This window comes from Pinus tabuliformis, chromosome 8, assembly GCF_031772625.1.
Source record: "Pinus tabuliformis cultivar Carrire ecotype Pingquan chromosome 8, CPIR1, whole genome shotgun sequence".
In the NCBI taxonomy this organism is placed as follows: Eukaryota; Viridiplantae; Streptophyta; class Pinopsida; order Pinales; family Pinaceae; genus Pinus; species Pinus tabuliformis.
This window is the reverse complement of record NC_142294.1, coordinates 783900609-783916787: the sequence shown is the minus strand read 5'-3', so window position 1 is coordinate 783916787 and position 16179 is coordinate 783900609.

Below are 16179 nucleotides of genomic sequence, written 5' to 3'. Positions count from 1 at the left end.
TCAAAAGTCAAATATCCCAAGACTGGTCAAAATGTGCAAAATGAGGCTGCCTAAAGGTAGAGTGCTGTTGCAGTTAACTTTTGAAGGTCTTCATCAACTTTAAATTGAACTCGTGATAGCTTATGGGAAAGCTCTTTGTGTCTAGTTATTATTTCACTCATCAAGCAAGTCATTTTGTCAAACAGGCTAGGAGAAATATTGATTTTCCCAAGTCCACTCTAGAGGTGCAGCAACCCTCTTGAGGAAACTATATTTTTGACATTTCTCTGAAACCATGATAGCTGTGTAAAAACTAAAAGAGTATTTTCTTATTGTGTCATTGAAGGAAAAAAACCTCTCTCATGTTTTCTAAATTCATCTTTTCTTGCTCAGAAACAAAATTTGAAGAAAAACCATCCCTTTTGTGTGATGAATGGCTTGTTCCTTGGAATGACTTCTCAACAAATGATGGAGATCTGATGTTCAATGATATGAAATGGCCTCATACCTTTTGATATTCCTTATGTCTCCTCTGCTCAGATATCTTTGATCCCATAGCCAACCTTAGCTCTGTGGGAGAGGAAATTAGGGTTTGTTCTCTTTTGCTTTTGCAAGCGGATTAGTGCTCAAGATGACTTGATTTTTGCAGCAGAAGGTGCTTGGCAATATCACCGGGTAACCAGGAGCAGCTTGTAGATACTTATTACATATAGAAGACACTTAAAATTACATAAAATTTGTACATGAAATGGAGAAACCCTGTTTTCACCTCAAAATAGAGTTTTGAGGTAAAAACCCTTTATGGAGCAAATCATCAGTAAAATTTGTGATTTAGTAAACTTATTAAACATCCTCATGTGACTGCTGACCTGTTATTGAGCTTTTGAAGATCATGGTGGTAAACCCTAGACCTAATGAGACTTGAAAACCCTAAAATGAATTCTTCAAAGGAAATGAAATAAAAATGACAGCAAATGATCTGTACATGTGCAAATAGGCCAGCAGATGAAAAGAATGAGGGAAATTGACAAAGAACCACTACCATCAGATGAGCCATGACCTAATGGAATGCAACTGATCAGACGAGACACCTAAAATGCATGCAAAAAGAGAATTTTGATCACTGATGGAGGGATGAAGATACCAACACTAACATGTTATTAGGAATCCATTTTTTGACTTATTGTGTAACTAGAAGATTTTTTTTGTAACTAGAAGGAAATTTCAGCAATTCAAATGCAAATCTTGTCTTTTGAGTATTTGGAAGATAATTTTTGTCCTTTTTTGTAAGATTTGGAGACAATCTATATCTTCTTGTCTAATTAGAAGACAATTTATAACTTTTTTGTGAGTGGAAGACAATTGTTGTTTCCTTGTAACCGTAATCCATTTAAACATAGTGAACCACTGTATGAAAAAAACATAGTCATAAGGGAATGTAAGTAAACTAAAAGGCCATGGTAGGTATGGAAAAAATGTAGAGTTTTAGAAAAGGAGAATCCATCTTCTAGAAAAATAGAGAAAACTCCAATGAATATTTCATCACAACAATTTGTTGTGGATGGTTAGATGATTATGGATTTTTTTGGAGTTGATTATAGTATGGATAAAATCAAAGAGGTGACTATTGCACAACCTACTAATGAAGAAATTTTTTGCAGTGCATACACTTTTTCAATAATTTGGCATTCTAAATTACCCCTAAGTATGTACAATATCCTTCCAATAATTTAACTACAAATAGAGAGGTCAATAGTGCCAAAATATACCTTGGAAATATATATATATATATATATATATATATAGGCCCATCACCCCTACCTAGATTGGACACTACATGATGGAGAACTCCAAAACAACTTAAGGTGGATAAAAATGATTTAGCATCACTAGAGGGTAGGCTAGCTAACTGAACTATTCATTATCAATCCTATAAAATTATCAAATAAAACTTAGAACCAAAGTCTAATGTAGCTAAATGTCAATTATTTTAATATAGGGTCTTGGATTTATTTAGAAGAATTATAGGCATTAAAATGGTGAAAAATAAAATAAAGAAAAAGTAATAATATTGTTAGAAGCCTCATGTATGCTTTCTAAAAAATGGTAAGATAAATTGATCTCGAGAACATAATGCAACCCGTTGTGTCTTGCCATTATCAATTGTTAACAAGATAATATGAAAAGATTCTTTTGTTAAAACACACATCCCATCTCATTAAATACAATGTCAAAACCATTCTAATGCATTCTACTACACAAGATATCCTTGACATAGGTGGCGAAAAAGATTTAAGGGCCTTAACTAGTAGGCTACCTCATTCTAATATGAAGTTAATTGAAGTAGTTAAGGAACTAGAGAAAAAATTATAGGATGAGAACAGTAAACCTTATTCTTACAAAATATATGTAATAAATTTAAGGAGTTATATGAATCGTGAACCCCGCATTAAATGTGTTCTTGACATGACATAAATAGAATTGTATGGGAGATTAAGGAAATGCATATGTTAGAAACAAAGGAAACCATGACACTACTAAGAGCGAGGTGAACCCCGCATTAAACATGTTCTTGGCATGACATAAATAGAGTTTTATGGGAGATTAAGGAAATGCATGCGTTAGAAACCATGGAAACCAGGACACTACTAAGAGGGAGGTGAATCAGTAGTGTGGCCAAATTATACATTTTCACAAATTAACTGTTCAATCACTTTAGAAATTTATTCATAACACACCACAATCATGTAAAATATACCATTACATGCACATGAGCAATACATATACACAAGGTATCAATATTCTTTTCATTACAAGCTTCAACTTGATTACATCATGGCCCCATGAGCTACCACTTGATAAGTTGATTGTTGACGAAAATATACTTAAAGATATAAACAATATGTGTTTACAGACGTGACCAAGTGTTTTGAATGCATGGCAATTCAGAGGCAGAGGAATGATAAATTTGGAATTTCAAGAACTATACGTGGGTTCGTCAAAGCCAAGTCACATATACATGTGAGTTTCAAGAATAAAAGGCATGTATCATTTTTACACCATGGTATTCTAAATACTAGGGGTATTTACCGTAGTATTGGTCCATCGTAATGAGTGTGACAACAGATATTGATCGTGTCAAAGAAACCATTGGATGGAGTATGGTTTTGACCAATGGTATTGAAAAAGGATAAACTATATAGGATGTGAAGATCAAAGTGCTAAGTGTGCATGTGAAAGGGTTTTTTATGAATACTTCAATCTGAAGTATATTTTTATTGCAAGGGGCCATATTTGACACATAGATCTGAAATAATTATGCACCGATGAATACAATGACGGATCAGGATCATGAGACCCGAAATGACTTTCCAGTGTATGATCTGCTCATGGATTGACTAGATCTAGGTATTAACACATGTTTTTATCTTTGAATATTATGATCTGGGTATTTCTGAAGTTCTGAAGAGTTGCATAATTTTAGGTCAAAATTCGTAGATCTATGCACAGGTTGGTCTCGGGTAAGTCGTGTATATACGCGGGTTTGCTTCTTCAAATTCATATATATAAAGTAAGGGTTTATGTTCATAAATGACTTATCAACTTGATTAGTGCTATTGTATCTCTGCTCTCTGTCAATGATGTCTTCATGTTGATCTAGGTTGAGTGATAATGCCTGAAGTAGAACTGATTGAATGATGAAGTTGAATTTGGTTACATGTTGATTGTTGAAAAAATTATTGATGTTGCTAATTGTATGACGGTTCTATAAGCTAACATAATATTTCAGAATATCTCTGATCAACTTTGTGTCTTATTCAGAATTACAAGTTTTCAATTTTCAGTATATTAAGATCTGTACGTAGGTTTCCCTAAAGAAAAGCATGTATACATGCGGGTTGCCTTAAGTGAAGTAGTGTATACATTTTGGCATATGAATGATCAAGGTTGCAGTTGATTCTATGTGTTGATGCAGTATTATGCGTTCAGTTCTGTGTTTTCGTTACAGTGATCTCAATGTTTTATTTGAATTAAGTTGATGTTTGCTTCAATTGATCTACAAGTTGTGATGTATTAAAGCAAGTGGATCCATTATGAAAATTTATGAAACGTGGTCGACAGATGTTGCTGAGGGTTGAATCCTTTAGCGAGGAAGTCAAAGCTTCCTTCCAGTAGTAGCTGGTAATCAGATCAGGGGTTGGAGCTCCATTCTAGTAGGAGATGGAGAACGAGTGAATGTTTTAGTCATCATCAGGTGGGTGCTTGCATACTGGTATGGTTCTGCACTAGTAAAAGAATGTAAAAAGTTTTTTATATTAATAGGTTTTGAAGACTTAAACGACAGCAGTGATGGTTTTCTCCCACATTAGGTTTCCACCTTAAATCCTAGTGTTCATGTGTATTTACTTATGTGTGATAATTTATTCTATTCTTACTGCACCTGCTTATGGCATATCAAATGCTTGATAAATCTCTTACATTCTAGTTTAAGTTTAGCAAATAAAGAAGTAGTTGTTTTACAAGTATATGAAGCATACACTAGTTTCTTTTACAATAGTCGCGTACATACGCAAGTTGGGTTCAATGTAGTCACATATATATTTCATAAAAAAGAAAAAAAAGAATATATATATATATATATATATATATATATATATATATATTATATATATATATATATATATATAACCCCACCTCTCAGTATTTTTCCCAACACCATAACCATAAATCACTGTTGTTCATATGAAATGGTGATGGTCACTATTTATCATTATAATCATTATTTGTACTAACAGACCTTGAATGTCACCACAACACCTATACTTTTGGTGGCATCGCCTTTGGTGACATTTTGTTTTTGGTGATGGGAGCTAATTTGACTATCACCAATGAGCTTATGGTAACATTTTTCAACCCTCACCAAAATATGAAAAAGTGATGGTCAATGAACATCACCATATATATGCATCAATAATATGAGTCACAAAAAGTCCATCAACATAAACCATTCTTGTTTATATGAAATGGTGACAATTATTATCCATCATTATAATCATTATTCATGACAGACCTTGAATGTCACCACAACACTCATACTTTTGGTTATGCCACCTTTGGTGACATTTGGATTTTGGTGATGAAATCCATTTTGAATGTCACTAATGAGCTTATGGTTACTTTTTTTTACCAACACCAATGACCTTTTTTGTTATAGTGAATGGAGTTGTTTCATCTCCTTCTTTTTCTCCCTCTTGTTGTCTCTCTCTACCCCGCCCCTCCCTCTCTATCTTCTCTCTCTCCCCCACCTCTCTTTCTCTCTCACACACACACACACTCTCTCTCCCTCTCCCTCTCCCTCTCCCTCCCTCCCTCTCTCTCACGTGTATGTGATAGTCCTCACTCCATCCCTCTCTCTCTCCCCCTCTCTCCCTCTCACTCCCTCTCTCTTTCTCTCTCCCTCTCCCTCTCACCCTCTCTCTCTCACTCGATCACTCCATCTCTCTCTCTCTCTCTATGCCCCTCTCTCCCCTCTTCTCTCTCCCTCTCCCCCCTCTCTTTCCCTCTCTCGCTCATCTTCTCTCTCTCCCCCCTCTCTTTGTCTCCCTCTACCTTTCTCTCTCTCCCACCGCAACCTCTCTCTCTCTCTCTCTCAGACGCTCCCTCTCTCTATCTCTCCCCCGCCCCCACCACCCTCTCTCTCCCTGTCCCCGCCCCCCCACCCCTCTCTCTACCCCTGGACTCTCTCTCTCTATCTCCCTCTCTCTCCCCCACTCTCTCCCCATCCTCTCTCTCTCTCTATGCCCCTCTCTCACTCGATCTCTCTCTCTCTCTCTCTCTCTCACTCTCTCTCCCCTCCGCCACCCTATCCCCCCCCTCTCTCTCCCCTCCTCCACCCTATCCCCCCTCTCTCTCCCCCGCACCCTATCCCCCCCTCTCTCTCTCCTTTTCTCTCTCTTGTGCTCTATTTCTCTCCCTCTCCCCCTACTCTCTCTCTCTCTCTCTCTATCTACCCCACCCCACTCTCTCTCTCTCTCCCCCCCCCTCTCTTTCTCTCCCTCTCTCCAACCCTCTCTATCTCCCTCCCCCTTCTCTCCCTCTCTCCCCCCACTCTCTCTCCTTCTCTCTCTCTCTCTCGCCCTATCCCCCGCTCTCTCTCTTTCTCTCTCTCTCTATCCTCCTCCCTTTTGCTCTCTCTCTCTCTCTCTCTCTCCCTCCCTCCTTCTCTCTCTCCCGCCCCCCTCTCTCCCTCTCTCTCTCTCTCTCCCCTTCTCTCGACCTCTCTCCCCCCTCTCTCTCTCCCTTTCTCTCTCTTTATCTCTCGCCCTGTCCCTCTCCCCCTCTCTCTCGATCTCTCTCCCCTCTCTCTCCCCACCTCTTTCTCCCCCTCGCTCTCCCTCTCTCCCCCCTTCCCCCCTCGCTCTCTCTCCCCCCATTCTCTCTCTCCACCCCCTGTTCTCTCTCTCCCCCCTTTCCCCCACCGCTCCCCCCCCTCTCTCCCCTCTCTCTCTCGCTCACTCTCCCTCCCTCTCCCCCTTTTTCCCTGTCCGCCTTGATCCCTCCCTCTCTCTCTCTCCCCTCCCTCTCTCTCCCCCCTCCCTCTCTCTCTCTCCCCCTATCCCTCTCCCTCTATTCCCGCCCCTCTCTCTCCCTCGACTCTCTCTCTCTCTCTCCCTCTCTCTCTCTCTATCCCTCTCTCTCTCTCTTGCTCTCTCACCCTCTCTCTCTTGCTCTCCCTCTCTCGCTCTACCCCCTGCGCTTTCCCACTCTCTCTGTCTGTCTTCTCCACACACTCTCTCTCTCTCCTTCTGCCCCCCTCTCTCTCCCTCTCTCTCTCTCCCCTCCTCTCTCTCTCTCTCCCCTCTCTCCCTCTCTGGCTCTCTATCTCTCCCCCCTCTCTCTCTCCCCCTCTCTCTCCTCTCCGTCTCTCTCTCTCCCCCTCACTCACTCACTCTCTCTCTCGCTCTCTCTTTCTCTCTCCCCCCTCTCTCTCCCTCCTCCCCTCTCTCTCCCTCCCCCCGCTCTCTCTCTCTCTCTCGCTCTTGCTCCCCCCGCTCTCTCTGTCTCTCTCCTCTGTCTCTCTCCCCCCTTCTCTCTCTCCCCTCGCTGTCTTGCTTTGTCTCTCTCTCCCCCTCACTCTCTAATCAATAAATACATAATCATGGCTTCACTGCGCATTCGTGGACATAGAGAAAGTGTATCACACACAAACGTGTAAATAAGTAAAGATAATGAGTCACGGTTTAAAGGTTCGGCAGATGGTTCTGGAATGTAGCTTTGTTCCTTTCAAATATGGATTTTCTCTAATAACCGTAATATTATATAAACGTGCTTGTCTCCATTATATTATTAGATGAAACAATTAAAAGAGGATTTGGAAAACTTTACTGTCTTTAGAAACAGAGGTTAAACAAAGTAAAGTAACTATGATCCGTTTGTTACTTGGGTGGATGGCTTTCTTTTGCATTGTAGATTAATAGAATGCTTCCTTTTGCATTATAGATTAATAGAATACTTCAAGCAGAAGAGTGATAATGCCATAAGATTCTAACTAAGCACAAAAATTCTAGGGATTAATTAATTGAGTACCAAAATCAGAGAAAAAAAATCTAAAAATATTATAAATAAATAAATAATGTGATTAGGGACCAAGAACAGAGCAAGAAGATAAAAAAAATAAAATTAAGAGGAGTTAATAAGATTGTCGACCTAGAACGGAGCAATAAGATTAAAAAACTTACTAGATAAAAAGTTGATAAAAGATTAATGCGACAGGGACTAATAACAGAGCATAACGATTTAAAAACATTAGGCCAGGCGGGTAGTGAAGAAAAAGACATAGTAGAAATAAAATTGACCTTCACTGATAAACTATAGAAGACTCGTCAAATTACTGAAATGTAAATACAAGTTTAGCTCCGTGTTGAGATAAAAAGCGAGAGAGAGAGTTTGCTTCTTAGTTTGGGATTCGACGCTGTCACGTATAGTGATGAATATGGAATCAAAACTGAATATAAATATGGAACCGAAACAGAAAAATAAATCATGAATATAAATATAAAATAAATACAGAAAACATACCTGTCGGGGACTGTTACAGCTCTCTCGTTCCCTCCTCTCCACGGTAAATACCTCCATTCCATTGATGACATCGAACAACAACGTCTTTCATTCGCCCATGCATCCCTTCTCCCTGACCCTGTTGATCAAATTCAAATTTAAATAATATGCAGTAATTTCTATCAAAAGCTACAAGGTACGGACACAGACAAAACAGAAAGACCCACAAGAACAAGAGGCATAGAGTCACAGCCACGTAAATAGAGATATCGACAACAAGAAGCACTTACATAAAAGGAATTCCTTACCGAAGAGGAAAGACTTGTACTGCAAAAACAATGAAATTCCTTATAATTGCAAATGATGAAACAACTCGACTCTTCTTTCGTCCCTTCCTATTGTTCATTCATTCAAGAAATCAAATTAAAATTTCAATAATACGCACGGTTCTCCATCAAAAACTACAGGGTACAGACACATAATATAGACAGAAACACAGAGAGTCACCGCCTCACAAACATTTACAACGAAAATTCGGTGCAAATACAGGGCATCCATATATAGAGGATGTGAACCAAAAGGGCACCCATATATATACACCACACCTATTCGTTCACAGTAACCCACCCATATATATATATACACCTCACCACAACCTAATCTATTTCCAAACATAAACATTCCCTCATACTGAGAAAAAACATGATCGACCGTTACAACGTCTATTACAAACATAAAGATTCCCTCCTACTGAATATGAATATGGAACCAAAACCCATATAAAATGTGAATATAAATATAAAATAAAATATATATACCCATATATATACACCACACCAAAACTAAAGGAGGGATATATACCCATATATATGCACCAAAACTAAAGGTTCCCTCCCTCATATCTCAGGAAAAACATGATCGGCCGTTAAAGGAGCGGATCACGGTTTACCACAACGTCTATTACAAAAAAGCCTGACATGCTTTTCTTGAAATTCCCTCCACGTGCAAAGCAGTCTTAACGAAAAAGCTTGAGATGCTTTTCAAGAAAGTCTATGCACATCCACGTCATCCATCCACGTCGGCGCAAAGTAGTTGGTTTTCTTAAATTTGGAATGTTCGTGGTTGAATTAAAGGTGGAATCTGGAAAATAAGTACTTTATGTAATCTTGGCGCAGGCTGTCTTTTTCTGGTACTCTGCTTTCCGTATATTAATGTTACAAGGTTATAGAAAAGCAGTGAATATTTTTATTTCAACATATTCAATATAATTGATGGTCTTTATTTAAATAGAAATGAATTTATTTTTGAGTTATGGGTTATTTTTTTTTATTGATAATTTAATTTATGCATTTGTAACATTTAGATGAAATTAAAGTTATTATTTTCATAAGTTTATAGGGATTACAAAGAGGCATGAGATGCTTTTCTTGAATTTCTCTCCACATTAGTGGAAAGCAGTCTTAACGCTTAAGATGCTTTTCAAGAAAGCCTATGCACATCCACGTCATCCATCGATATCCGTGCAAAGTAGTCGGTGCAAAGTAGTGGGGTTTTCTTAAATTTGGAATGTTCGTGCTCGAATTAAAGGGGGAATCCGGATAATAAGTACTTTATGTAATCTTGGCGCAGGCTGTCTTTTTTGGTACTCTACTTTCCGTCAATTAATATTACAAGGTTACCAGAAAAGCAGCGAATATTTTTATTTTAACATGTTCAATATAATTGATTGTCTTTATTTACTTTCAATATCAATAGAATATAATTGATTGTTTTTATTTATTTTCAATATCAATAGAATTGAATTACTCTTTAAGTTTTATATTAAAATGTGTTATTTTTTATTGATAAAATTAAAATTATTACTTTTATAAGGTTATAGGGAATACATATTTGAAAAGATATTTTAAAGCTACTTTAATAATAAAGGTTTTAAATATTTGAAAATACATTTTAAAGCGATTTTGATATCAAAAGTTTTAAATATTTGGAAATACATTTTATAGAAAATCACTAGTGTTTTTAGCTTTTATGGTTAATCATATGGGAAATGAGACAATTTACGGTATTTTGATTATTGGATTTGTCTATTTAAAAAAATTTAGTATAATTTTTTTTTTCTCAAAATAGCATGCACATTGTTAGCCCTTGAGATACAGTGCTACTATTTTTAGCGGAAATGTCCCCTATTTCAGCTTTGACGACCACATTTCCTCTTGCTCCACTTTGGCCATAAGCCAGACTTCAAAATATTATTCTCGCATCTATAATGGCATCGGGTCCTGGTCCAAATGGGTCCAAATATGCTCTCTAAGTCTTCAAAATCCAGTAAAATCATGCCAAAGATCAAAACCATCACAGGAGAAGAACTGTAAGGACCTGCAGTCCTTATGCGCGTGCTCCGGCTTGAAGTGCAAGCTCGATCTTAGCACGCGAAGGTGTTATGTTTTAATGGAGTGCGTAGAAGGGAAGAGTGACGAGTTTATAGATGCATGGGGAGCATGGACGCTCAACCCACGGCCGACCTACAAAGTAGCAAGGCCGACACATGTTCGAAGGCTTTTGCAATGGAATTGTGGGCGTTGGGCAAGTCGTATGGGCAGCCAAGACTTCGCCCTACCATTGGTATATATTAATGATGCGTGGAGATCATTTGGAGAATCGCTCAACACACAACCACTTCGCTCATGTGAAGAGAAGTGCGCAGATCTAAAAGGGTGGACGCACAAGTGGAAAGGCGCAGATTTTGGTGATGCGCCTGTTCTTGGGCAAGGCCGCACGGAGGTAGATCGCTTCTCGGTTTTGGGTGAAGGGTGCGGGTAGAGGTCGCCTGCCGGTTGGAGTAAGGCGTGCACGGGTGTGGCGCCCGGTTTGTGCAACGACTTGGCACGGGTTCTTGGGTGACTCGGGTGAGCGCCTGCCCGTCGTGCAAGTGTGCACGGTGAAGACAAGATTCGTTTGAGAAGTGCGGAGGACAGCTCGTGTGAGGGCGCGCCCGCCCGCCTTGGGCAAGGAAATCTTGGTTGTCGCACGGAGGTGTGACAAGGTTGTAAAATTGGCTAAGTATGAAACTTGGTGTTTCCCAAGTATACTTGTAAAGCTTGTAACATTGAAGATTGTATAATATATTATTCGGGCAGACTCATTGTTCAGGGAGTTGCCCCTCCCTTTATACTGTGCAATTGTGTTCTTCATTTATAATTGTTGATGTTAATGAATGTGTATGGGTGTTCATTGGTATAAAGGAAACATTAGTAATACTTGGTTGCAAAACACAAACTAAGTAGGAATAAGTGGTTAAGCGTAGTCCACGAAAATAAGTATTGCTGAAAAGAAAGTGTTCGGTGGTGCCACACCTCGCCTAGCACGATTGAAAGACTACCGTCGGCCTGGGGGCATGACACTTGGTATCAGAGCTAGTCTGAAGACTTGGAGAAGTCTTGCAGGGAGCTAGTGAACGAAGAGCAGGGTTGCTCATGACGAAGTGACAGTGGAAACAAGTACTTGCACGTGAAGGAAGTTGGTTTCACATACAAGTGGGACAAGAGCTGGTTCATGTCTTGCAGGAAACTTGGAGAAGACTGAAAGGCAAAGATGGTGGATGAACCTATGGTAGGTGAATCTAGCCATGATGCAGGTGAAGTCTTCCAGTACAAAGTGTTGGAACAAATGGGTCGATGGAGTTCTAAATGGGTTTCGATGAAGGCTGAGAACATGAAGATTCGGGAAAGTTGTTCGGAACTAAGGAGGGAACTTGAAGAACTCAAGAGCCAATGCGAAAGTACGACAGATGTTGAACTCAAGGAACTTGATGAGGAGATCCGACGAAGTGGTCTTGGTCTTCAAGAACTCTTGGATGAAAGAGCCCAGTTGAGGAAGAAAAGTGCCATGGTGGAAGCCGAAATCAAGCAAATTGAGGAAGAGATAAGGAAGAGTCTTCTTGGTAAGAAGATCATTGTGATTGAGCAGGAAGAGCTTGACTACATTGATAGGCTGGGAACTCACTACCAAGATAATCCAGAGGATGTTCGAAAGCTTAGTTCTATGAAGGTAGTCGATGGATACTTGGTTGGTGCACTTGAGCAGAAGGCGATGGAGGAAAAGCTTGGAGGAAGTCAAGCTAGACCAGGATCGAGTTACTTAGAAGAAACAAGCAAGGGGGTGAAGTACCTTAGGAGGAATGTCAAGTTGGAGCACAAGCTAATTGACACTTCTGAGGCCGAATTCTTGAAGAAGGTTGTTGATGTGAGACACAAGATAAAGCCGATAGAAGGAGGTGATGCCTTGAAGCTGAGTTTTGTGCAGGTGACCGTGAAGGGCAAGAGATTTGCAGCTTTGGTGGATACGGGGGCTACTCATAGCTTCTTAAGCAGGAAAGCAGCAAAGTCTTTTGGGAAGAAAGCAAAGATGGAGAGGGAATGGAGTTCTTTCAAAGCAGTCAACTCTACCATGAAAGTTGTTATTGGTGTGATGGAAAACACTCAGGTGAGAGTGGGATCGTGGTTTGGAAAGTTGGACTTGAGGATCGTGGACATGGATGATCATTCTATGGTGTTGCGGCAAGATTTTAGGAGGCTTGCACAAGCCATACCAATGGTGGACCAGGACACTCTCTTGATCACAGCTGAAGGAAGAACTATGATGGTTCTGATGAATAGAAGGAGTTGCTTGGGGTATAGACCGAGGATGAATTCTATGACTTTGTATCCCAAAGATACGAATGTGAAGCATGAGGATGTGGAGCAAAGAGGACTTGGGAGTATGACTCAAACAATGAAGGAATGGAAGTTGATTGACTTCGTTGCAAGAGTGAGGAAGAATGAAGCAAGTGAGAGGGAAATCTCACGAACCTTGAACCACTTGACAGAGACATCTCCTACTGATGATCTTCACAATGGAGTTGCAGAAGAAGGGGGTCCGAGTACTACTTCGGAGGCAGTGGTTGATGAGGATTATGGAGGTAGAGATCCTATTGGTATAGTGGACTTTTGTAGGTATGCTATGGGAATATATGACTTTCAATTGACAAAGGCCAAGCTTGGGGAGCTTGGGTGTACATGTGAGGAGATTGAGGCTGTGCACAGATACTTGAGGACACAACATCAATCTGATACATGGGTGGATGAGAGTCAGGGAGGAAACTTCCTAGCCCTCCTTTCTCTATAGACAACCTTGGAGATGGGTTGGTGCAAGGACCTTGATTGGAAGGAGCTGCACCAACTTAACAAGGGGCCTTGGGAGGAGGCTTCTTTGTGACAGATTGTAGACTTGGATGTAGATGGCCAAATGTTGGGATGGAGTCTACATAGGTTGGACATCATGGACAACTAGAGTCATGGACATCAGGTTGGAGATATGGAGCATGAAAATTATGCAGGGACATTATGCAGGAGCATGTGTAGAGGTGTCATTCATGGACATTCTATGGGGAGTGCCGAAGCAAAGGATGTTGTGCAAATGCTATTGTGACATGGGGATGTATGAGCCAGTGGAGAGGTTGAACACTCTTGTGCAACAAGGCCTTGGGCTGAACATGTTGCAAATGGGATGGACTTTCCATGGACCTGAGCATGGGAATTGGACAGATTCTTGATGAGTCTGAGATGTAGCAAAAGTCAAGGAAAGATTGATGATGACATAAGGATGTGCATTCTTGTGGTTTGGGAATATGGTTGGATTAGCTACCCAACTAGCTTGAGTCATGAGGGGTACCAGTGTGCAGATGTGTGGCAAGATCAGGTGGAGTATCGTGGCAGGTAGACTACATGGAGGGACGACACATGATGGAAATGTGTATCTACATATGTTGCAGGGATGTTTGCAGTATGTGGAGGAATTGATATCATGGATAAGATTGTTCGGATATGGAACGTTTGATCTTGGTGGATGGCTACCAGGATGGTATGTTGTCGGGGTCGACAACGACTTCAGGTGGAGGAGGATGTAAGGAACTACAGTCCTTATACGCGTGCTTCGGCTTGAAGTGCGAGCTCGACCTTAGCATGCGAAGGCGTTATGTTATAATGGAGTACGTAGAAGGGAAGAGTGACGAGTTTATAGATGCGTGGGGAGCATGGACACTCAACCACGACCGACCTACAAAGTAGCAAGGCCGACACATGTTTGAAGGCTTTTGTGATGGAATTGTGGGCATTGGGCAAGTCGGCTGGGCAACCAAGACTTCACCCTACCATTGGTATATATTAATGATGTGTGGAGATCATTTGGAGAATCGCTCAACACACAACAACTTCGCTCATGTGAAGAGAAGTGCGCAGATCTAAAAGGGTGGACACACAAGTGGAAAGGCGCAGATTTTGGTGATGTGCCCATTCTTGGGCAAGGCTGCACATAGGTAGATCACTTCTTGGTTTTGGGTGAAGGGTGCGGGTAGAGGTCGCTCGCCAGTTGGAGGAAGGCGTGCACGGGTGTGGCGCCCGGTTTGTGCAACGACTTGGGATGGGTTCTTGGGTGACTCAGGTGAACGCCCACCTGTTGTGCAAGTGTGCACGGTGGAGAGAAGATTCATTTGAGAAGTGTAGAAGACAGCTCATGTGAGGGCGCACCCGCCCGCCTTGGGCAAGGAAATCTTGGTTGTCGCATGGAGGTGTGACAAGGTTGTAAAATTGGCTAAGTATGAAACTTGGTGTTTCCCAAGTATACTTGTAAAGCTTGTAACATTGAAGATTGTATAATATATTATTCGGGCAGACTCATTGTTTAGGGAGTTGCCCCTCCCTTTATACTATGTAATTGTGTTCTTCGTTTATAATTGCTGATGTTAATGAATGTGTATGGGTGTTCATTGGTATAAAGGAAACATTAATAATACTTGGTTGCGAAACACAAACTAAGTAGGAATAAGTGGTTAGGCATAGTCCACGAACATAAGTATTGGTGAAAAGAAAGTGTTCGGTGGTGCCGCACCTCGCTTAGCATGGTTGGAAGAATACCGCTGGCCTGGGGGCATGACAAGAACCCTTAGAATGACAGAAAAGCACTATCGGGAGGCAAAAACCCAAGGAAACAGTGAGAAAACTAAGCATCGGAGGCATAAACAGTGAAATGAACAGTAGCCGTTAGATCTGGCAGATCAATGGTCCAGATCTGATCGGCGGGTCGCAATCGGTAGTCGCAATCAACAGAGGCAATCAGCGGATTGAGGGTGGATCGTATGGAACTTGCGATGGCGATCGACAATGCAATGTAGATCGCTGATCAAGCGCGCAGATCGACGACCCACGTCACATCGCAAGATCACTATCGGAAAATACAAGGAGCACTTACATTGGCCCGGGGCATGAGCGATGTGCGATGTGATGAACCAGACCCGACGGTTATATAAATAATATTGCATAAGATTTGAGATCTGCCGAAAGGCATTTTCCTATGTATTATGCATATTTTCGTTATTTAACGAAATACAAAGGGGCAGCACCAATGCAATAAAACCCAGACCCGAAGGGGTTCAGGAATGAAAATATATAATGTTTCAAATCCACCAAAGCCATTCTTTCAACATTTTTAGTGTTTTTAACGTATTTCAAAATACAAAGGGAAGACTGGGAACATGTCATTTACAACTTGCAATAGCGATAAGGATGGACCCTATAGAGGAACAGACAGTGTTTAAGGACTTTTTAATTCCGAAATAAATAGAGCATGGCGGGATTTCACAGTATTGCACCGCTTTTATGTGTAAAACAGAAAATAGTCATTGTTAGTATTTGAAGGGATTTCAAAGGCCTGAAGACCCATTCCATCACAGAATAGGGGTCAGGAGACAGAGACCAGGAGACAGAAGGCCGGAAGGGGAAAGGCAATTATGCTCGTCATGACCCACAAACTTACAAAAATTACATAACAACTGTTGGGGAGTCTGTACAAGCTTCTCTATCAAATGACAATTGCTTGTTGTGTGCTTTCCTATGATCTAACAAATAACACAACATGGTACCACTCCTATACTTGGCCCAGCAGCGTTTTCTGGCTTCAGGGGGATGAGACCTCCCCAACAAGATAATCCTAATACACTGGGCAATGGTCCTTGTACTGACCATGGTCCTTACATTTCAAACACCATATTTCTACGCAAACCATATTATGTACTTATTTTCCCTTCTTGAGGCTCTGTAACTCCATATG